Consider the following 24,973-nt stretch of genomic DNA (forward strand, 5'->3'; position numbering starts at 1 on the left):
GGTAACTACCAAGGTATGGGAGATAATTCAAATCCCAGGCGTGTATTTGTACATTTGATACCCAATCCCACAGATCCTCCCACCATGTAGAGGAATCTATTAGTTCAATATTATTTGTTAAAGTTTTGGTTTGTTGCTGGAGTGTATATTACGTTCTGCACACTCATTGAGTGCATCCGAATCTCAGTCAGGTGCTCTGGCAATGGTGGGATTATGTAAGAGAACTGATTCAAATATTGTGTCAGGTTATCATTTATACGTTCCATGATTTGGACATCAAGCGTTCTTCTGTTATATGTTTCAACCAGTTCTATTTCCCCACTCTTGCCGGCACCTGTGGGTATAAATATACCAAATGATTGACCTGGTTATTGCGGTATGGGCGTTCCTGTTGTCCTGCGGTAATACAGTATTTTCCATCACCCATATATGCAGTATGAGTATAGTTTCCATTGTACAATTGGCTGTGGCATTAAACCCACACCTAGTTTCTTCAGTGTCGAATATTAGATGTGTCCATACTACAGAAGTGGCTTCCATCCTACACCCCTCTAATGTTGCACTAACCATACTATCCTCTATTACTACAGCACACAATGGAAAGTTATGAAATGTAATGATCTTCCCTTATCACCCCAATATTCTCTATCCGATAAAATTCTCCATCGGGTGTAGACATGGTTATAATGGGTAACACTAAGACAATATCTCCTAACATATATTTTTATTCATTGTACATTCAACATAGTTCTATATACACATGTTAAGCCCCTGAGATGGCATCAGGTCAACCTATGGTTTGTATGTTGTGAGAGGTGAAACAGATGTTCATCTGTATCAATGTGAAAGTAAGCTAGCGGGGAACATAAAAACTGACTGTAAAAGTTTCTGTAGGTATGTAAAGAGAAAAAGATTGACAAAAATGAATATAGGCCCTTACAGTCAGAAACGGGAGAATTCATAACTGGGAACAAAAAATGGCTGAGGAACTAAATTCATACTTTGCTTGTGTCTTCACAAAGGAAGACATGAATAATGTACTGGAATAACGTACTGCACAGACGTTTTAGTGAGGAGCTGAAGGAAATCAGTATTAGTAGAGTAACCATTTGGGGGAAATTCATGGGATAAATCTCCAGGGCCTGATAATCTTCATGCCAGAGTACTTAGGGAAGTGGCCTGAGAAATAGTAGACTCATTAGTGATAATTTTCCTAAATTCTTTGGACTCTGCAATCGTTCCTACAGATTGGAGGGTAGCAAATTTAAGCTCGCTAGTCAAAAAGAGAGGTAGAGAGAAAACAGGGAACTATAGTGAGCCTAAAGTCGGTAGTAGGGAAGATGTTAGAGTCCATTATCAAGTATTTTATAACACAGCATTTGGATAGCAATGGTATAATCAGACAAAGTCAGCATAGATTTCCGAAAGGGAAATCATGCTTGACAAATCTACTGCAATTTTATGATGATGTAACTAGTAGAGTTAACCTGGGAGAACCGGTGGATGTGGTCAATTTAGACTTTCAGAAGGTTTTCGACAAGATCTCACATGGGTAGCACGGTAGCACAGTGGTTAGCACTGTTGCTTCACAGCTCCAGGGACCCAGGTTCGATTCCCAGCTTGGATCACTGTCTGTGCAGAGTCGGCACATTCTCCCTGTGCCTGCGTAGTTTCCTCCGGGTGCTCCGGTTTCCTCCCAAAAGCCCCGAAAGACGTGGTAGTTAGGTGAATTGGACATTCTGAATTCTCCCTCTGTGTACCCGAACAGGCCTTGACGGGATTCTCCAACCCCCCGCCGGGTCGGAGAATCGCCGGGGGCTGACATGAATCCAGCCCCCGCCGGTTGCCGAATTCTCCAGCACCGGAGATTTGGCGAGGACGGGAATCGCGCTGCGCCGGTTGGCGGGCCCCCCCCCGGCGATTCTCCGGCCCGGATGAGCCGAAGTCCCGCTGCAGGAATGCCTGTCCTGCCGGCGTAAATTAAACCACCTCTCTTACCGGCGGGACAAGGCGGCGTGGGTGGGCTCCGGGGTCCTGGGGGGGCGTGGTGCGATCTGGCCCCGGGGGTTTCCCCCACGGTGGCCTGGCCCGCGATCGGGGCCCACCGATCCGCGGGCGGGCCTGTGCCGTGGGAACACTCTTTTCCTTCTGCCTTCACCATGGTCTCCACTGCGCATGCGCGGGGATGCCGTGAGAGGCCACTGACGCTTCCGTGCATGCGCCGCACGGCAAAGTCAGTTTCGCGCCAGCTGGCGGGGCACCAAAGGCCTTTCCCGCCAGCTGGCGGGGCGGAAATCAGTCCGGCGCAGGCCTAGCCCCTCAAGGTAAGGGCTCGGCCCCTCAAGATGCAGAGGATTCCGCAACTTTGGGGCGGCGCGATGCCGGACTGCTTTGCGCCGTTTTTGGCGCCGGTCGGCGGACATCGCGCCGATTACGGAGAATTTCACCCCTTATTCTCATTGATTAGTACAAGACCAGTCTCTGGTCCTGCTCTCATGGTTGGACAAGGTGGGTCAGTTGACATGGGAAGTGATGAAGTCTTGACTGCATTGTAAAGTTACTTGTTCTCCTATTGTCACCTTCAAGATTCCACATTGCACATTGCATTCTGCATGGTCTGCGGTATACCTGCGGTAATCCTGATGGTGTTGTCAGGTGAGCGGTATGCCTCCCGTTCCTCAGACCATTATTGTCAGTGCCACAAGAATCAATACAGCTGCCAACGTTCTGTAAACTAAGCAAATAACAACCCCAGCCATCACTGGTTGGCCAGTGTTAATTCTGTAAAACAAGATTAATTAATAAAGTGCTTTAATTGTGACCAATGCTACCAGCACCCTTCTCCTTGGATATCCATACAAGTGCCTGTATCACTGGTCAAAATTACATTGTATGTTCCTATCTACCTGCATGCGAATCCCGGTTTGCCATGCATTACTTTAACCATTACTTTTTCCCCTACTCCGGGCACCTCAGCTTGGATTCTGCTTCTATATCCCACATTATCTGCTCATCCCTGGCCTCCTGTCTCAGTCCCTGCAGTTGCTTTCACATCTCCCACACAACTGTTTCACTCTCTTGCTGACCCTATTTTTTCACTCCCTGTCACAATGTGTCCTGACAATCTCGGAGCTCTTCCTGTCATCAGTTCATAGGGACTTAACCCGGTCGCCTTACTGGATCTCACCCTAATTCTCATCAGGATACTGGGCAACTAGCCAGCCCATACCTGTGTGACATTTGAATGCCTTCTTTCATATTCTGTTCATTCGTTCAACCATGCTGGAGCTTTGTGAGTGATAGGGAATATGAAACCCACAAAGTCTGTCCCTTGATCCGCATCAACTTGTGATGGTATGCTCCACCAGGGAATTACTTCCTCCAATGTTATCCGAGTCACAGCGTTGGATGAGCAGTCCCATGTGGGAAAGGCTTCTATCCATCCTTCACATTCTTCCATTACCTGAATCCATCTTGCAATCGACTGTTACGAAGCATATTTTTTTTCCTTAACCTTCAAATTGTTCAAAATATAAATGCCCTTTTAAAAAAATTCTCTCTTTGATGCTCATCTTAAAATTCTGCACAGGTTACTTTCTCTATTGCCTTGATTTTTATACAAAAACAAAATTCCTTACCTTTAGACCATATTAGCCATTTCCTGTCAAAGGGGTCTCTTGCTCAGTGCAGTTCCAATTGTATCAGCTAATGGCCTGATCATCAAATTCAGTTCTCTTAGGTTTGTATGTTGTATCCTTTTTCCATAACTTTATCTTCTATTTTGTCATACCATTTTACATCTGCATTAGTTACCATCTTGTCTTATTCAGTTTGTTTGGAGAGACTTTACAGTCCAATAAAGTATTCTCATAATATCTTTAAAACAGAAATCAAACATTGATATTTAATTTAAGGCATCAATATGTTTTATTTATTTTGCCTCCTTTCCCCAAACAATGTTTTATTTTTCAAAGGTATCCCAATAGATTTTGGGCGCGATTCTCCCAAAAAGGAATAAAGTCCCCTAGCGAGTGTGTTTAGCTGTGTATTTCCTGGCATTCATATGGCCAAGAAAAACATGGCTATTCAACGCGACTCACACTGAATACAGGGCCTGAATGGGGAACACGTGGCCGAGGCTGCACATAGCCTGTTTTGTACAGTGGGGAGCTCAGCTCGGCGGAACTCCCCATTGTAGCAAGAGATCGGGACACCATTTTTAAATTGCGACCGATCGCCGAGGCCCACGAAACAATCCCCAGCACGAGTGAATTATGAGAGGGTCCCCAGCACCCCCTGCACCCCTCAACACCCATGCCGGGCAACCCCGGCCCGATTGCAAGCACAAAATGCCAGCCTGGCACATTGGCAGTGTCAATCTGGCAATGCCCATGCCAGCTGGCAATGCCACCTGGGCACCTTGGCAGGGCTCGGCTGGCACCCAGGTGGTACTGCCAAGGTGCCAGGCTGGCATTGCCAGGGTACCCAGGTAGCACCGCCTTGCCCAAAGGCCATGCAACTGGGGGCCTCCATGAGTGCCGTTCCGTCTGGTCTCCATTTGTGGGGATCAGTGCTGAACGGCACTCGCCCAAGGTCTCTGAGGCGAGAGAGCTGAATTCCAAAACCTCGGGTACCTCGGGAATCTGCACATTAGAGTAAGGTTTACTGCCTCGCTCTAATATGCAGATTTGCCAAAATGTGATCCTGCCCATTGCGGGTGGCATTCACATCGCAACGTCTCACAAGGTCTTGTTGGATCTCGCGAGGCATGGCGAGTCCGGGAACTGGGCTCTTCTGGCTTTCATCGGCCACGCTGCATCACGTGAGCTGCTTTTCGGGCACAGCATGGCCATTGGATCGCACTCTATTTGTCTGACTTCTTTTTCAAATTTAATTTTGTCTCAGCAATGTTTTTGAGCTGTCTTCTTTCATTCCCCCCAAAATTAAAGCGCAGGGGTCCAGTGCACTCGCGGTGGAATGGATTAATCCGCCAGTCTAAAGTTCAAACCACTATTAGAAAGAATTAACTCCCTTTTTTGTGTTATGAGCAGGTCTGGTTTAAAAGATTTTTGGTGCCATTGATCATGATGGTAAGTTGCCGTATACCCTGACACTGTCAATTCACACCTCTAACAATTTACAGGGCAAAATATTTTCAGTGGTAAAAATTGTAACCAGTAGTCAGTAAATAGTTGTTAGTCATGAATTGTTCTTTAATGCGTTGCCAAGAAGGGGTGAATGTGTACAGCAGACTGTGGCTATCCCAGTGGAGTTTTAGTCATCTCAAACTGACAGATATAGGACAATTAGGTAAGACAACTGCATGGATCATTCAGCCTTGGATCTACATTTTATTGTAAAACCCAGAGAGTTCTTTAGTGAGGAATTAATGAGAGGGTTAAGGATTTGACTGGTTTCTTGACTTATGTTTGTCTGCATACATAATGGCAGAGTTCTTACACATCCTGGCGGGGCACTCAGGGAGTGCTCTACTGCAGAAGGTGCCATCATTCAGCTGAAAACTTTAACTGAGGCCCCATCTATGCTCACATGTGTATGTAAAAGATTCAATGGTGTTGTTCAAAGAAGGGCAGAGGAATGCCCAGTGTCCTAGAGAACCAATGCCAATCCCGCTCCCCCCACCCAATGCCCCCCCCCCCTCCTCCCCCAATGCCCCCCCCCCCCCCCCCCAATCACATACACACACACAGCCCCAGGGCAGCCCACTGGCACTCAGGAAAATTATCCCAAATATCCCACGGTATTGCCACGGTTAAACTCAAATCATCAAATGTAATATCTGATAAATCACTCCAGAATAGCTTGCATGTTGGGTAGAAAGGTCCATGCCAATGAAATTCTCTCAGGGAACAACTCCATATGTATGTTAAATGCGGTTTATATAAGCCATGTTCAGAAATGTAACATGGTTTGGCTATAGCTGAATATAAATGTAATTATACTTACTTGTTGTAGAAATATTAGAATGTTCAGGCTTATTCAGCTGTTTTTGAAGTTTGTTCCGCAGACTATACATTGACCTCTGATTATCGTCATTATTATGCTCCAGAAGTAAGTAATTTGGGCACAAAATGTATTGATATGTAGTTCAATTAGTCATTTATACATTGATAAATGGAATCTTGTCAAGTCCTTCTTCTAAAGTGATCTAATTGAAGAACAGATTCGGGCATAGATTACATTTTTGCTGGAGATGCTCAAGGATAAAGAAAACAAATTTTCTTCATGAAGAATTCTTCTGCAGTGTGTGGAATGTTAGCTTGGATTTATTCAAACCAGTATTCCGCTTTCCACTGAGCAGAATTGCAAAACGTTCTATTCAGCTGCAGTAGTGAAAAATGCTACCGATTGCTTTGCAAAATGATATTATTTATTGGCTCGATACAAGGAAGCGAGAGTCATAAAGTGAAACTGTATGAAAGAACTTGTACTTCTTCCAAGGTCAAGTTAGCAGCAAGCTGTCAGAAGAGAAGTTTGCTACTCATGGACTAATGATGTAGTTTGGTTAACTCAGGAATATGTGAAGCTCACAATGCCCACTGACCTGGCCTTCTGCAGCATTTTCCAGAATAATCTGTACTGTAAAGCCCAGAGAGTTTTTTAGTGAGGAATTAATGTGAGAGAGTTAAGCATCTGTCTGATTTCTTGACTTATATCTGTCTGGATACGTAAAGGCAGAGGTCTTACACACTCTGGTGTGACATTGAGGGAGTGCTCTATTGAAGAAGGTGTCATCTTTCAGATGAGTTGTTTAACTGAGTTCCAAATAGCTGCCTAAAGTTCTACAGTAAAAATAATGTTTTCGTACCTAGTTTTCGCATATGTCCTAGATGAAATTTACTTTAGCACTGTGGTGATATTCCATGTATGCAGCAGTGTGACGTCCCACCAGCAGGTGGCATCAGATATAAAGCAGGGCAGATCCAGTGATCCTCAGAAGGTTGTAAGATGTACATGAGGACAGTGTGCACAGGGGCAGTTCCAGAGGAGTCTAAAGAAACTCCATGATAACTTGCTCTGTATCTGATCGTTGCCTTACCACATGTGCATTAATAAAACTCCTGGTTTGGACAAGTTGCCAGCAGTTCTGTAGATTCCTAATGAATGGGAAGATATTGATTATGAGTACAATGATATTAACTCTGATGTTGAAAGGGAGTGACAACTCCGAGAGTGAAACAGCGGAGGAGCTGATGACTATCTCGCTTTGCAGCTCAAAGGCTCACACATATATTCTCGAGCTAGACCAGGATGACCCAACACCTGGATCATCAGACCCAGAGAGTGTTTGTATTGTCATTTCCAGTGATGAGGAGCCATTGAGCAATGCTCCAGTGAGCCAAGACGGGGCAGCACCTGCTGCAGTAGACCTAACCTCCACCCAGGCACCAAGAAACAAGCTGATGACACACCTGCGGCAATCTCGGATGCATGTCTTTCGAAGGCACAGTATAAAGAGGATACGAAGCAAGAGACCGACACGTAAACCAGTCTTCGAAAAGGCTGGCAACAACCCAAGTGGTCCCAGGGGTGATCCCATGAGAGAGGCACAATGACCTATGCAAAAAGGGACGGACACTGACCAGGCATATATCGTGTTGATGAACACTCTAGTTAAACCTGTTATAATGCTTATGCTTATTACTAATGTATAGAGTAAGGAAGGGGGATGTGGTGATATGCCTGCAGATACTATTCCATGTATGCAGCAAAATGACCTCCCACCAGCAGGTGGCCATTTATGCAGCAGTGTGACCTCCCACCTGCGGGTGACCATGTATCCAGAAAGTCACGTCAGATATAAGGCAAGGCAGATCCGATGATCTTCAGAAGGTTGGAAGGCGTACATGAGGACAGTGGTGCATAAGGGTAGTTCCAGGAGAGTCAGAAGAAACTCTGATCGTTACCTCAGGACGTGTGCATTAATTAAAAGATTGGACAAGTCACCAGCAGTTCTGTAGATTCCTTGCTAGACAACGAACACCGAACACAACAAGCTCATTTCCTCCTTATGTGTCCCATGTTGATACCTTACATTGTCATCATTTCCAGTCATGGCACTGATGTGTTATATATGTTGGATTAACACAGACTGCAGCTCGATGCAGTATCACTTGAAAACAGGCTTCCAATGCTGTAGATGGTTCAACACTGCTTTATTGAACTTGCCGAGTAATGTACATAGTTCGCTGTGGGTCGACACTCTATTAATCTAAGCTTGCTAACCTTGGTCTGGCTTGCTCAGACTTGCTCTGTGCCATGTGTAGTAGGTGCTGACTGTACATTGCACCCTGACTGGTGCTACAGCTATCACCAGTTTGAAGAGACCGAGCCTTCCTGCCTCGTGTGTTTTATACTGGTAATGCACCCTGTAGTGTCCTGCCTGGTGATTGGTTGTTCTGTATTCTGTGTAGTGATTGGTTCCTGTGTGTGTCCATCACTGCCTGTCTGTATCTAATTATGAACATGAGTGCATATTATGACATCTCCCCTTTTTAAATACATTTTGGATGCTTGTGGCTGTGTGCTTGTATTTACATGTGTGACTATGTGCAAAATGGTGAGTAAGTGAACATATATGCATGGGAAGGTGTCTATCATGCATATACAGAACAAGGTGAATACAATTAACACAGTTAAAGCCTATAAGTCCAGTCTTTGTGGTGGTCGACAAATTCGTGTCGACTGCCTCAGAGGTGGAGGGGGGGGGGGGGGGGGGGGGGAACGCCGGCGTCTTGGCAGGCGGGATTGCTGCCAGATTGGCAGGCTCGCGGTTTGAAATGTCTGGAGGAGGAGTCTCGACGTACGGAGGGGTGTGGCCAGGTGGTGGTGGGCAGGCAACCTTGCGCAGTGCCCTTCTGTTGCGCCTGAGAATGGAGCCATCAGCCATGCGAACAACAAAAGACCTGGGGGCAGCCTGTCGTACAACAACAGCTGGGGCTGACCAACCTCCCTCAGGCAGCTTGATGCGAACAACATCTTCTGGAGCGAACACAGGCAAATCAGTGGCATGAGCATCATATGTGACCTTCCGCTGGTCCCTGAGTCGCTGCATTTTTCTTAGCACCGTGAGGTGATCAAGGTCTGGAACGTGGATGGCTGGAACAGTTGTCCGCAGGTTGCGATTCATGAGTAGTTGAGCCGGAGACAGACCAGTTGACAGAGGGGTTGCCCTGTATGCCAACAGTGCAAGGTTAAAATCAGATGCAGAGTCTGCAGCCTTGCAGAGCAGCTGCTTGACATTGTCCACCCCTTTTTCCACCTTCCCGTTTGACTGCGGGTAATGGGGAATGGATTTGATATGTTTGAAGTGGTCGGATTGTGCAAAGTTGGACCACTCTTGGCTGTGGAAACATGGACCGTTGTCGCTCATCACTGTGAGTGGTATACCGTGCCTGGCAAACGTCTCCTTGCGGGCCTTGATGACTGATTTTGACATGAGGTCTGACAGCTTCACAACTGGGTAGTTCGAAAAGTAATCGATCAGAAGTACATAGTTATGCCCATTTGCGTGAAAGAGGTCTATTCCCACCTTGGACCACGGAGAGGTCACGAGCTCATGTTGTTGGAGTGTCTCTTTGGGCGGAGCTGGTTGGAATCTCTGGCATGTGGTGCAATTGAGGACCATGTTGGAGATGTCCTGGCTGATCCCAGGCCAGTAAACTGCCTGTCGAGCTCTGCGTCAGCATTTCTCGATTCCAAGGTGACCCTCATGGATCTGCTTGAGCACCATGGCCTGCATGCTGTGGGGGATAACAATTAGATCCAGTTTCAGAATGATCCCTTCAACAACCGTCAAATCATCCTTGACATAAAAAAATTGGGGGCATTGCCCCTTGCGCCACCCATTTGCGAGGTGGTGCATTACCCTTTGCAGCAGAGGGTCTTTGGTAGTTTCTGCTCGTATCTGGACGGCACGTTCATCAGTGGCCGGGAGGTTGTTGGCACACATCTGCACCTGTGCCTCAATTTGGTGAATGAAGCCGACATGTTCGCAGGGTGTGGTGATGGACCTGGAAAGGGCATCCGTGATTATCAGCTCCTTGCCCGGTGTGTAGACGAGGTCGAAATCATATCGGCGGAGTCGCAGAAGAATGCGCTGTAGCCGGGGCGTCATGTCACTTAAATCCTTCCGGATGATGTGGACTGAGGGTCTGTGGGCTGTTTCCACCGTGAACTTTGGCAGACCGTATACGTAATCGTGGAATTTAACGATTCCTGTTCGGAGACCCAGGCACACCTTTTAAATCTGTGCATACCTTTGCTCAGTCGAAGTCATGGCCCTGGATGCGTATGCCACTGGAGCACAGGACGAGGAGTCATCTTTCTGGAGGAGCACCGCACCAATGCCGTCCTGGCTTGCATCCGTGGATATTTACGTTTCCCTGGTCGGGTCAAAGAACGCCAGGACTGGGGCCGTGGTGAGCTTTGCCTTGAGCTCCATCCACTCCGCTTGATGTGGTGGTGTCCACTGGAATACTGTGGTCTTTTTTACTAGATGCCAGAGGGCTGTGGTGTGGAATGCCATGTTAGGAATGAATTTTCCCAGAAAATTCACCATCCCCAGGAAGCGTAGTACCGCCTTTTTGTCCTCTGGGGTCTTCATGGCATTGATTGCCATTACTTTGTCGGAATCAGGTTGCTCACCCTGCTGGGATATTTGGTCACCCAGAAACTTGATTGATGACAGACCAAATGAGCATTTGGCCCTGTTTAGCTTGAGGCCATTCTCGTGGACCCTTTTAAAGACCTGTTTAAGCCGATCTAGGTGCTCCTCGGGGGTCGTGGACCAGATTATCACGTCGTCCATATAGACTCGCACACCCTCGATGCCCTCCATCATTTGCTCCATTATGCGGTGAAAGACTTCGGAGGCTGAAATGATACTGAAAGGCATGCGGTTGTAACAGTCCCTGCCGAACGGAGTGGTAAACGTGCACAGCTTCCTGCTGGAGTCGTCCAGTTGTATCTGCCAGAAACCATGTGAGGTGTCCAGCTTGGTAAAGAATTTGGCGTGTGCCATCTCAGAGGTTAATTCTTCCCGCTTTGGGATCGGGGAGTGCTCCCTCATGATGTTGCGATTGAGGTCTTTGGGATCGATACAGATTTGTATTTCGCCTGAGGGCTTCTTCACGCAGACCATGGAGCTGACCCAGTCTGTTGGTTCCGTGACCCTTGAAATGATGCCCTGGCTTTGGAGCTCTTGCAATTGTGCTTTTAAACGATCCTTTAGAGGAGCCGGCACCCGGCGTGGTGCATGAATGACTGAGGTGGCATCCGGCTGGAGTAGTATTTTGTAGCGATACGGGAGCGTGCCCATCCCATCGAACACATCGGGATATTGCGTGGGGATGTCGTCTGTGTCAGCCTGTAGATTCACATGAGATGAGGCAGTCGGAGGTGCAGAGGACATGGCATGGATTCGCTGTAACAGATTAAGGAGTTTACATGCACGGGCACCGAGCAGGGATGCCTTGTCAGGCCTGACAATCTCAAATCTTAACGTCGCCGTGATTGCCTTGTGGGATACAACTAGATGACACCATCATCCCGACAAGACTAATAAACAAACTCCGCAACCTTGGACTTGACCCCTCCCTGTGCAGCTGGATCCTTGACTTCCTCACCAACAGACCGCAATCTATCAGGATAGGTAACAACACCTCCTCCACAATAATCCTCAACACCGGGGCCCTGCAAGGATGTGTGCTCAGTCCTCTACTGTACTCACTGTACACACACGACTGTGTGGGAAGATGTAACTCCAACTTAATCTGTAAGTTTGCGGATGATACGACTGTGGTGAGTCATATTTCAAACAACGACGAATCAGACTACAGAAGGGAGATAGATCACTTGGTTGCATGGTGTACCAAAAACAACCTCTCTCCAAATGTCATAAAGACCAAGGAACTGATCATCGACTTCAGGAAGCCTAGGATGAGACACGCTCCCATCTGCATCAATGGCTCCGAAGTGGAGATGTCCGATAACTTTAAGTTCCTGGGGGTCACCATCACCAACAGTCTATCCTGGTCTACTCACATTGACGCAACAGTCAAGAAAGCCCAACAATGTCTCTATTTCCTACTGAAGCTAAAAAAATTCGGCATGTGCCATAGAGAGCATCCTATCCGGCTGCATCACAGCTTGGTATGCCAACTGCTCGGCCCAAGATCGCAAGAAACTGCAGAGTGTGGTGAACTCAGCCCAACGCATCACACAAGCTTGCCATCCTCCCATTGATTCTGTCCACACCTCCCGCTGCCTCAGAAAGGCAGACAGCATTGTCAGAGACCCCTCACACCCAGGCCTTGCCCTCTTCCATTCCCTTCCATCAGGCAGAAGGTACAGAAGTCTGAAAACCCGCACATCCAGACATAGGAACAGCTTCTTCCTCACAGCTACAAGACTCCTCAACGACTCCCCCTTGGACTGATCTGTTCCCTGTAAGAACACTATTCACGATACCCTATCTTGTTTGCCCCTTGTTCCGCACTGTAACCAATCGCTATTTGTTGATATACCATTTGTCAATGTACTCTATCGATTATTCTTTTGTCTACTGTGTACGTACTGTGTACGTTCCATTGGCTGCAGAAAAATACTTCGGTACATATGACAATAAATATCAATCAATCAATCAATCATCCCAGAGACACTCATCTCAGTCAGGCACTTTAGTGAAGAGGCTCCTGGGACACTATCTGTTGCTCACCACACAGGTGATCCGCTACATCAGGTGGAGATAGGAACTCAGTTCAGTTAGGGTGCTCGAGAGTTACAAGTTAGCTAGGAAGGACCTAAAGAGAGAGCTAAGAAGAGCCAGGAGGGGACATGAGAAGTCTTTGGCAGGTAGGATCAAGGATAACCCTAAAGCTTTCTATAGATATGTCAGGAATAAAAGAATGACTAGGGTAAGAGTAGGGCCAGTCAAGGACAGTAGTGGGACGTTGTGCTTGGAGTCCGAGGAGATAGGAGAGGTGCTAAATGAATATTTTTCGTCAGTATTCACACAGGAAAAAGACAATGTTGTCGAGGAGAATACTGAGACTCAGGCTACTAGACTAGAAGGGCTTGAGGTTCATAAGGAGGCGGTGTTAACAATTCTGGAAAGCGTGAAAATAGATAAGTCCCATGGGCCGGATGGGATTTATCCTCAGATTCTCTGGGAAGCTAGGGAGGAGATTGCTGAGCCTTTGGCTTTGATCTTTAAGTCATCTTTGTCTACAGGAATAGTGCCAGAAGACTGGAGGATAGCAAATGTTGACCCCTTCTTCAAGAAGGGGAGTAGAGACAACCCCGGTAACGATAGACCTTACTTCTGTTGTGGGCAAAATCTTGGAAAGGTTTATAAGAGATAGGGTGTATAATCATCTGGAATGGAATAATTTGATTAGACATAGTCAACACGGTTTTGTGAAGGGTAGGTCGTGCCTCACAAACCTTATTGAGTTCTTTGAGAAGGTGACCAAACAGGTGGATGAGGGTAAAGCAGTTGATGTGGTGTATATGGAATTCTCTAAAGCGTTTGATAAGGTTCCCCACGGTAGGCTACTGGAGAAAATACGGAAGCATAGGATTCAGGAAGATTTAGCAGTTTGGATCAGAAATTGGCTAGCTGGAAGAAGACAAAGGGTGGTGGTTGATGGGAAGTGTTCAGACTGGAGTCCGGTTACTAGTGGTGTACCACAAGAATCTGTTTTGGGGCCACTGCTGTTTATCATTTTTATAAATGACCTAGAGGAAAGCGTAGAAGGATGGGTGAGTATATTTGCAGATGACACTAAGGTCGGTGGAGTTGTGGACAGTGCGGAAAGATGTTACAAGTTACAGAGGGACATAGATAAGCTGCAGCGCTGGGCTGAGAGGTGGCAAATGGAGTTTAATGCAGAAAAGTGTGAGGTGATTCATTTTGGAAGGAATAACAGGAAGACAGAGTACTGAGCTAATAGTAAGATTCTTGGCAGTGTGGATGAGCAGAGAGATCTCGGTGTCCATGTACATAGATCCCTGAAAGTTGCCACTCAGGTTGAGAGGTTTGTTAAGAAGGCATACGGTGTGTTAGCTTTTAATGGTAGAGGGATTGAGTTTCGGAGCCATGAGGTCATGTTGCAGCTGTACAAAACTCTGGTGCGGCCGCATTTGGAATATCGCGTGCAATTCTGGTCGCCGCATTATAGGAAGGATGTGGAAGCATTGGAAAGGGTGCAGAGGAGATTTACCAGAATGTTGCCTGGTATGGAGGGAAGATCTTATGAGGAAAGGCTGTTTTCGTTAAGAGAGAAGAAGGTTAAGAGGTGACTTAATTGAGGGATACAAGATGATCAGAGGATTGGATAGGGTGGACAGTGAGAGCCTTTTTCCTCGGATGGTGATGTCTAGCACGAGGGGACATAGCTTTAAATTGAGGGGAGATAGATATAAGACAGATGTCAGAGGTAGGTTCTTTACTCAGAGAGTAGTAAGGGCGTGGAATGCCCTACCTGCAAAAGTAGTGGACTCGCCAACACTAAGGGCATTCAGATGGTCATTGGATAGACATATAGACGATAAGGGGATAGTGTAGATGGACTTTAGAGTGGTTTCACAGATCGGCGCAACATCGACGGCCGAAGGGCCTGTATTGCACTGTAATGTTCTATGTTCTATGCTCTAGTCGGTGAACCTGGAGGTGATCAGAGTGTCCTGGCGCACACGTTGTGTGGCCTCCCATGTCTGCCTGTGCCCCATGTCCTGTTCATCCTCGCCCTCACCTGCATCCTCCTGGCATGCCATTCATCCTCCTCCAGCATGTCGCCCCTCTGCTCCGCGATGTTATGGAGGACACATCAGGCCGTCCCGATGGCGCCAATCCTTCCAGCATCATTGATGCACTATCAATTACCACAAAGACGAGAGTAGTGGAATAATCGAGGCTTTATTGAGCAAAGATGTTGTGCCTCCTGTAGCTGGAACCAGAATGGCTGCAGCACCGGCGAGCACACACATTTATACGCCGCCTACTGGGCGGTGCCAGCAGGCAGGGATTTACCCAGGTCCCTCTAGTACAGGAGTCTTACCGTAATACATATAATACAGCTAGTGCTAATTACCACAATCATACTGGAGGATCTCTCCAGAACGGTCCAGGCACCGGAATCACATCTTTAGGACGCTCGATCACACCGCTGGTTGCTGCATGGGTGTCATTGTAACCGGTCTTTGCGTCGGTCGGTGTCCTTTGGATAGGTATCATCAGCCACGACAGCAACGGATAACCCCTATCCCCAGGAGCCAACATCCCAGTCAGGGGTGCATCTTGAAGAGCCCAGGAATTGTTGGGTGTGCCAGGATGAAGGCATTGTGCCTGGGTATCGGGCGCATACGTGCATGAATCGCATCTAATGGTTACATATTAACTGCACGTTCATCGAGTGGAACCCTTTTCAGTTTGTGTAGAGCGGCCTGTCATCTGCAGGTGCCCATAGGGGGACATGCATCCCGTCGATGAGCCCCTGGACCCGGGGTATGACAGCGATGGTGGCGAGCTCCGCTGCCCGGGCATCCTGGTGGGCTCAGTCCACATTGAAATGGATGTATTGTGCTGCCTGATCTTATAGGGACTCCATGATGGCACGGATGCACCTGTGCACCGAGGTCTGTGAGATCCCAGAATGATCCCCACTCGCCGCCTGGAAGGGCCCCATGGCGTGAAAGTTTAGGGCGACTGTCACCTTGACTGGGTACTGGGAGCAGTTGTCCTCCACCATACATATCCCTGTGGTGCCAGGTGCCCCTTGATCTGACAGACATGCCACACCATCCCTCTGCTCAGCCAGAGTCTTCGGCATGCCCGGTCCGGCAGGTCCTCGAATGACGGGCGCTGCCGGTACACACAAGGCCTCATACGGCGCCTCCTTTGCACCTCCTCTTCCTCCTCGGCCTGTTGGGCGGCTGGCATTCCGTCCTCAGGGGCTACTGTGGGTGTTGCCCTGGGTGGGCTGCGTGATGCCCTGCAAGTGGGTGCCAACCAGTTGAGGGGAGTGATATGGCGGAGGGTGTGGTGGAAGGGTGGTGGGGTGTGGGCACCCCATGGCCAGTGGCATTCTGCAGAACCACGGGCCAAGGTGGGTGGTCAATGGGATGTGCAGTAGGGCCGCGGCAATGTCAGTCCATGCCTGGACACCCTGGTCCCGTGGCGGTCACCCCGACATCACGGCCCTTCCCCCCCCCCCCCCTCTGTCACCCAGCCCCACCCCCAGCCCTGGCAGGGTCACCCCCCACCTCACACAGTCCGGCCAGGGTCAGGACTGGCAGCCTATGGTCACGCCTCTCTGTGTCCTACCTCCTCTCTCTCCCTCATCAGCCACGGTGCCAGTTTCATGATTTTTAAGGCACACGTGGAGATCGCCGTCAGGAATTCACCCGGTGGAGGCAGAGAGTCGCGGAGGATCCGGAGAACCGGGTCGGGCCCGCTAATGATATTCCAGGGGTGTTTTCTGTATGTGCATTCTGGAATGCATTGACACCGCTGTCAAGACACCAGAGAATTGCGATTTGGCGTGAAACCGGTGCCCGCCACGATTTCCAGCATGGGACCCAATTCTCTGCTCAATCACATTTCCCAATTCCAGCGTCTGCCGAAGGAGAATCTCGCCACTCGAATGATCAATCTCACTGATATTGACTAATCACATGAATAGCAATTCATGGCTGGTTTACCTCAGTGGGCTAGACAGCTGGCTTGTGATGCAGAACAAGGTCAGCAGCGTGGGTTCAATTCCCATACCAGCTGCAAATTCTGAATTCTCCCTCTGTGTACCCAAACAGGCGCCGGAATGTGGCGACTAGGGGATTTTCACAGTAACTTCATTGCAGTGTTAATGTAAGCCTACTTGTGACAATAAAGATTATTATTTTATGGCAGATGCATGACCTTGAGGGTGCGTCACAAACAGTCGTAGCGTTTGATTCCGGGAGATCACAGACTTAAACCCAATTGTTTTTTGTTGGATGGCAGACATTATAAAGCTGCAGATTTCAGCTCTCTGGCCCCTAATCTAACTGAGTGTTTTCATTTTCCTTCAAAAATAAAAATGTCATCCAGTATGTTCATGATACTAATTCATATTACAAATATTTTTCTTTTGTGTTTGTGATTTATTTTAATCAGATTTAATCCAAACTGCTGTTATATTTTTTTCAAATGCTACCCGCTTTGTGAAAGTAATGCAGAGACTTATTTGCCCTACAATGTATATTTGCACATTTATTCAAATTAATATGCTTGACAGACCATGACAGAGCTAAGAGCAGTGCTGTATATTTCAGCTAAATATATCATATACATCATGATTTATCTAGTGACAGCTATGAAATATGAACTGATATATTTTGCTGTATAGTGAATGATACCCTTGTTCTGACGTCAGATCAGCTCCCGTGAAACGGTTTTTCGTGAATCTATTTACAGAGTAGCACGGTAGCATTGTGGATAGCACAATTGCTTCACAGCTCCAGGGTTCCAGGTTCGATTCTGGCTTGGGTCACTGTCTGTGAGGAGTCTGCACATCCTCCCCGTGTCTGCGTGGGTTTCCTCCGGGTGCTCCGGTTTCCTCCCACAGTCCAAAGATGTGCAGGTTAGGTGGATTGGCCATGATAAATTGCCCTTAGTGTCCAAAATTGCCCTTAGTGTTGGGTGGGGTTACTGGGTTATGGGGATAGGGTGGAGGTGTTGACCTTGGGTAGGGTGCTCTTTCCAAGAGCCGGTGCAGACTCGATGGGCCGAATGGCCTCCTTCTGCACTGTAAATTCTATGAAAAAAAAATGAAACCTGGAAATAGAATAACTATATTCCATGAAACATATAAAGAAACTGCTGGCAATGTTAGCATGCTACAGATAAATAAGGGGACTTGAAATCAATGCAAATACAAGAAAAAGACCACTGAGGGCTACCAAAATAATAATGAAAACAATAAATGGAATATGTAAGAAAATAAGAAAGAAGATGAAGAACGGGATAAATAAGAGTATGAGGAAAAATGGAAATAAAAATGTTTTACATGTATATTAATAAAAAAAGTGATCCTGATGTCACACAGCTCGACTGCCGAATTTGGATCATGTGGATCCAGACCAGGAATTTGCACATCACTCTGTGAACAAGAACCGAGTTGAAAGATGAGCCTTGCATTAGCACTCATTAAAAGGTCAGGCTCCAAAATTACAAGTAGGATCATTTTGATAACTTCCACAACTGCAAAATATCTGAAATTACTCTGTAGTGTTTTTGAAGTTGTTTTGAGTCGATGCGATGCCTGGTGCATGGTTGCGAGTCTGCTTGTCACCTCTTGCTTTCAGCTCTCACCGCTGACTCTGTATGTAAGCCTCTTCCAGCCAGTAAATAGACTGTTCGTCAGCAAGTCCGATATAGTACCTCTCCATTGAGACATACGTTAACTGGGTACCTCGCAGACCCAGTCTAAACTACTCATGGAGGATTGGTCCCGAGATGCATGTCATACAGACTCACCTGTATGTGGCCCTGCCCTGGTGCTCACAAACCAGACCCACAGCTATACCAAAGGAGAGAAGGCAAAGGGAGTAAATTCTGACAGGAAGTAATCTGATCTCCGACAGGCAGTTTTCCGGCAACTCCTGCAACAGAGCTGGTGCCAAACAGTATCGGCTTCATCATTTTCTTTGGACAATATGAGCAATGCTGATGTTGCTCATCCTGATGTTTGGGCAACACAGGGTTTCCATACTATTTGCCCAGGCCAGCATCTTTGAGAGGACATTCCAGTTTATGGTTTACATTGGCACAACGTGGGATGAAACAGTTACCGGTTATAAGACCTTGCTCGATTTGTGTAGAGCACATGTCAGGGGCTACATCCGCCGGTGAGACAGGTCATCGCATCTCATTGGATAGATACCGCTCTCCTCACGTTGGGCAGCCCCCAGTCAGTTCGATGCTGTCCTGGCATAGCCTGCTTGCTTCAGTGGGGCTTGGAGATTAGAGAGTCATCTTTTGACAGGTGGGTTGATTTCCTATGCACCAGGCAACAATTCAACAAAGAAGATACCAGTCCTTCACATGACAAGCTGGATCAGATTTCAGGCTTATTGGACTGAAACGGAACAAGTTAGTGCAACCAAGAGGAGAACCTTAATGAACTACAAGTAAGTCTGCAGCAAACAAAATTTAAATACTCTCAGCTGCCAGCACCGTGCCAATCAATACTAGTTGAAACTCTGCAACAGCAAACAATCAACTGCTGATGTTAGAGGGATGTATGAAGGAATTAAGAAAGCAACTAGCCCAGCAGCAATCAAATCAGCTCACTTGAGGGCTTGCATACCTGCAGCAAGAGGTTCCGTTAATGGAATAACATCCTCATGACAAACCAAAGTTTAAAAAAATCATTCTTTCACTTTCTGTGACTCCAAACCCACTTTATACAGTAAAGTACCTTTTCAATGGAATGAACAGCCTCATGACAAACCAAAATTAAATATATATATATATATATATATCTTTCTTTAACTTTATGTACATTTTAAGCATATTTACAAACACTAAACACTAATATTACAAAACATTAACCCACTTTAAAAATGGACTTGGATGTCTCCTGTCTCTGTTCAATGATTCTTGACTGAAAAAAAAGTGCAAATAAAAAAGTGTAAGAACTTACCTTGCATTGTGGCAAGCCAGTCAAGTTAGCGTGGTCTTTTGAGTTCTCAGTCAATCAGTTCAGCACAGCGTGTCAAGAAAAGCAGGTTAAAAAAAAAGACAGGTAGTTTAAGTGTGTCGCACTTTCAGTGCGCATGTCTGTGCGTTGGGACTTCTGCATCGTTCCGACGCCCATGTACAGTGGAAAATCTCTGCAAATGAAAAAGAGGAAGTCATTTATAGGCCCATGTGATATCAATAAATGTTGATGGCAATGGGTACAGGAGAGGCTATTAGTATTGGAGACTTGTACTCCAGAACGTGTTGCACCCCTTGTCAACACCTGACAATGTTGAAAATTGCCCAGGTATGTTCTGTACACAAAAAGCTGGACAAATCTAATTCAGTAATCAACGTCTCATCAGTCTACTTTCAACCATCAGCAAAGTGCTGGAAGTAGCTATTGGCAGCTCCATTAAGTGGTACCTATACAGTAATAATTTGCTTGCCGTTGCTCAGTTGATTCCTGATATAATTACAGCATTGGTCTAAACATGGACAAAAGAGCTGAACTCAAGGGGTGACATGGCACCAACTGGCTTTAACATCAAGGCAGCATTTGACTGGGTTTGGCATCAAGGAACGCCGGCAAAACTGAAGTCAATGGAAATCAGGATGAAAACTCTCCAGTGGTTAGAGTCACACCTAGCGCAAAGGATGATGGTTGTTGTTGTTGGAGGTCAATCATCTCAGCCCCAGGACATCACTGCAGGTGTTCCTCAGTGTTCCTTTTTTGAAATTCATTCAAGAGATGTGCGTTTCGCTAGCTAGGCCAGCATTTATTACCCATCCCTAATCGGCCTGGAGAAAATCGTGGTGAGCTGCCTTCTTGAACCACTGCAACCCATGTTGTGTAAATCCAGGAAGGAAAGCATCAAGGCAACTCTCCCCATGCTCAGACTCCAGCTCATCAACTCTGAGCCAGAATCCCTTCAGCAGCCAAACATTTACTGCAGATGTGGTCACTGCAGCTCACAATGGGCCTGCCCAGCCATCTGTACTTAGTTAATTAATTAATTCGTTTTGGAGTGTTTTTGTTTCAAATTTAGCACAGGTTCACTACAAACCAATCAATTCACAGCTTGGTGGGCAGCACGGTAGCACAGTGGTTAGCACTGTTGCTTTACAGCATCGGGGTCCCAGGTTAGATTACCGGCTTGGGTCACTGTCTGTGCGGTGTCTGCATTTCTCCCTGTGCCTGCGTGGGTTTCCTCCGGGTGCTCCAGTTTCCTCCCATAAGTCCGAAAGACGTGCTGTTAGGTGAATTGGACATTCTGAATTCTCCCTCAGTGTACCCAAATAGGCGCCGTCATGTGGCGACTAGGGGATTTTCACAGTAACTTCATTGCAATGTTAATGTAAGCCTACTTGTGACAATAATAAAGATTATTATTATTATTCCTGTGGAATAATAATTGTTTAGTGGAATTTTTTGAGGACATTACCAGTGCGGTAGATAACGGGGATCCAATGGATGTGGTATATCTGGATTTCCAGAAAGCCTTTGATAAGGTGCCACACAAAAGGTTGCTGCATAAGATAAAGATGCATGGCATTAAGGGGAAAGTAGTAGCATAGATAGAGGATTGGTTAATTAATAGAAAGCAAAGAGTGGGGATTAATGGGTGTTTCTCTGGTTGGCAATCAGTAGCTAGTGGTGTCCCTCAGGGATCAGTGTTGGGCCCACAACTGTTCACAATTTACATAGATGATTTGGAGTTGGGAACCAAGGGCAATGTATCCCAAGTTTGCAGACGACGCTAAGATAAGTGGTAAAGCAAAAAGTGCAGAGGATACTGGAAGTCTGCAGAGGGATTTGGATAGGCTAAGTGAATGGGCTAGGGTCTGGCAGATGGAATACAATGTTGACAAATGTGAGGTTATCCATTTTGGTAGGAATAACAGCAAAAGGGATTATTATTTAAATGACAAAATATTAAAACATGCTGCTGTGCAGAGAGATCTGGGCGTGCTAGTGCATAAGTCGCAAAAAGTTGGTTTACAGGTGCAACAGGTGATTAAGAAGGCAAATGGAATTTTGTCCTTCATTGCTAGAGGGATGGAGTTTAAGACTAGGGAGGTTATGCTGCAATTGTATAAGGTGTTAGTGAGGCCACACTTGGAGTATTGTGTTCAGTTTTGGTCTCCTTACTTGAGAAATGACGTACTGGCGCTGGAGGGTGTGCAGAGGAGATTCACTAGGTTAATCCCAGAGCTGAAGGGGTTGGATTACGAGGAGAGGTTGAGTAGACTGGGACTGTACTCATTGGAATTTAGAAGGATGAGGGGGGATCTTATAGAAACATACAAAATTATGAAGGGAATAGAAAGGATAGATGTGGGCAGGTTCTTTCCACTGTCGACTGAAAGCAGAACTAGGGGGCATAGCCTCAAAATAAGGGGAAGTAGATTTAGGACTGAATTTAGGAGGAACTTCTTCACCCAAAGGGTTGTGAATCTATGGAATTCCTTGCCCAGTGAAGCAGTAGAGGCTCCTTCATTAAATGTTTTTAAGATAAAGATAGATAGTTTTTTGAAGAATAAAGGGATTAAGGGTTATGGTGTTCGGGCCGGAAAGTGGAGCTGAGTCCACAAAAGATCAGCCATGATCTCATTGAATGGTGGAGCAGGCTCGAGGGGCCAGATGGCCTACTCCTGCTTCTAGTTCTTATGTTCTTATGTGCCATCAGTTTTCCATTTTTTTCAGCATCAGTGGAATCCCGATACTCACTGCTCCAATATTCCGCCCTCCGAGACTGCTCCCTGGTGACTAGCTTATCAATAATATTCCCTCCATCATGTGGTCAGAAGTGGGGATATTCACTGATGATTGCACAATGTTGAATACCATTAGCAACTACCCAGATACTGAAACAGTCTGTGATGCAGCAAGACTTGGACAACATTCAGGCATGTACTGAAGAGTGGCAAGTAACATTTCTATGAAACAAGTGTCAGGCAATGGCCATCTCTTTTTTTTAATATTACATTTTTGAGTTACAAAGCCAGAGCTCAGAGTGTGGACAGGGGCAAACCCCTAATCCAGCTCCTTGCCTGCTCCAAAAACCAATTAAAACTGAATCCAATTCATGGTCCCCACAAGAGAGACAGACCAGATCCAGGCATTATACCTGACCTCACGCACACTTGATCTGAGCCAAAAGGCCGAGAAGCGATGGCAATGACCATCTCGAATAAAAGAGAGCCTAACCTTCTCCCCTTGAAATTCAGTGGCATCACCATCACCGTATCTCCCACTATCCACATCCTGGAGTTCATCATTTAACTCCCCAAAGCTTGTCACAAAAGCCACAAGTCAGTTGTGTGATGGAATACTCTCCACTTGCCTGGATAAATGCATCTCCAACAACACTCAAGAAGTGCAACACTATCCAGGACAAAGCAGCTCGCTTGATTGGCACCCTATCCACCACCTTAAACATCCACTCCCTCCACAGTCAATGTACAATGTTAGCAAATGTGTACCATTCATATAACATACTGGGTAACTTCTCAATTCCCCTTAGACAGAGCCTTCTAACCCCGCAAAGTCTACAATCTAGAATAACAAATGCAGTGGACATATCACCCCTATAAGTTCTCTCCATGCTACAAACCATCCTGATTTGGAAATATATCGCCATTCCTTCACTGTCACTGGGTCAAAATCCTGCAACTCCTTTTTTAACAGCACTGTGAGTGCACTCATGGGCTGCAGCAGTTCAAGAAAGCAGCTAATCTCTACCTCCACAAGGGAAATTAGGGATGAGCAACAACTTCTAGCCTCATCAGTGATACCTACATCCCACAAAATAATTTAAAAAGTACCCGCCTTCCCTTTCAGACTTAAAGTTATGTTTATGAAATGTTATCCAGGTAGGCTTCAGCAGCAGCAGCTAATTAAGAATATTAATGGTGAAGGGGGCTGTCTATATGTATGGTGACTCAATTGCTGAGACGATCATTTGAAAATTTCTCAATCCTTTTCTGTGAGACTGCATTCACAGCAAGCGGGGTCTGGAGAATGGGTGAAGGGGGACAGAAATGTAGCCATCATTTCCAGCCTACCTTCCCATATTTACGCCTCACCATTGAGGACACTGAATCATGGAATCAAATATTATAAATTTACATGGAACCGGAAGAAAATAACTTTCATTGCTGAATGCTAACCTGCCTCATAAATGCACAAAATCCCATAGGATTGTAAAGTTTGGGTCAAAGTGATTCAAAATAATGTTTACTTAACGTGATAATTCATCATTGTGCTTGATTAGATGAATATGTTACTTTAAAGACTTTTACTTTGGGTGATTTTTCCCTCTTTCAAGCTGGTTTTTGATCATTTCAGCTCAGCAGAGTTACAACAGCTCCTCCAATCAGCGGCACCTGCATTCTTGTTTCCATCAATTAATGTCAGCTTTCCCGTGCCTGAGAAATTTGCCAGAACTGATTAGAGCAGATATTAAATGATAATTGGACATTTAGTGTTCATCAAACAAAAAATGACAGATGGGTTCCTAATTAAATTATAGCACTGGTATTATTCACTATGGATTATGTGTCTTCAATGGTGACCTTCATGGCTCTTTTCTTTTTTTTGGCACCTTTTCGAGTTTTCTTTATGAAAGATCGTTCCAGTGCAAATTTCAGAATTTTGCAATGAGACCATCTTTGAACCAACTTTGTTGACGTACAATATTATTGGAGCCAAAGCCGATTCATGCCTTCTTCTGGTTGCTGCAGGTCTAACAGCACTTGCTACCTGAGATAATTGGCTGGTGGCTGTGACAAGCAGCACATTTATTTCATCATCACAAGACTTTCAATTCCATACTAAAGTCAGCTTAGCAAGACCGAAAAAACAGAAAACTGCAGATGTAAATACAAGAATAGAAACCACTCAGCAGGTTAGCACGCTGATACTTCTTTATTTATTCATTGAACTTGGACGTCGCAGGCTGGGCTTTCATTTATTGCCCATCCCTAATTGCCCTTGAGTCAACCACATTGCTGTGGGTCTGGAGTTACATGTAGACCAGGTAAGGATGGCACATTTCATCCCTAAAGGACTTTCGTGAACCAGATGGGTTTTTGCAACAATCAACAATGGTTTCATAGTCATCATTAGACTTTTAATTACAGATTTTTATTGAATTAAAATTGCATCATCTGCAGTGGTGGGATTTGAACCTAGGTCCCTGGAGCATTACTCTGGGGCTTTGGTTT

The sequence above is a fragment of the Scyliorhinus torazame genome, chromosome 6, assembly GCF_047496885.1.
Source record: "Scyliorhinus torazame isolate Kashiwa2021f chromosome 6, sScyTor2.1, whole genome shotgun sequence".
NCBI classification, from domain to species: domain Eukaryota; kingdom Metazoa; phylum Chordata; class Chondrichthyes; order Carcharhiniformes; family Scyliorhinidae; genus Scyliorhinus; species Scyliorhinus torazame.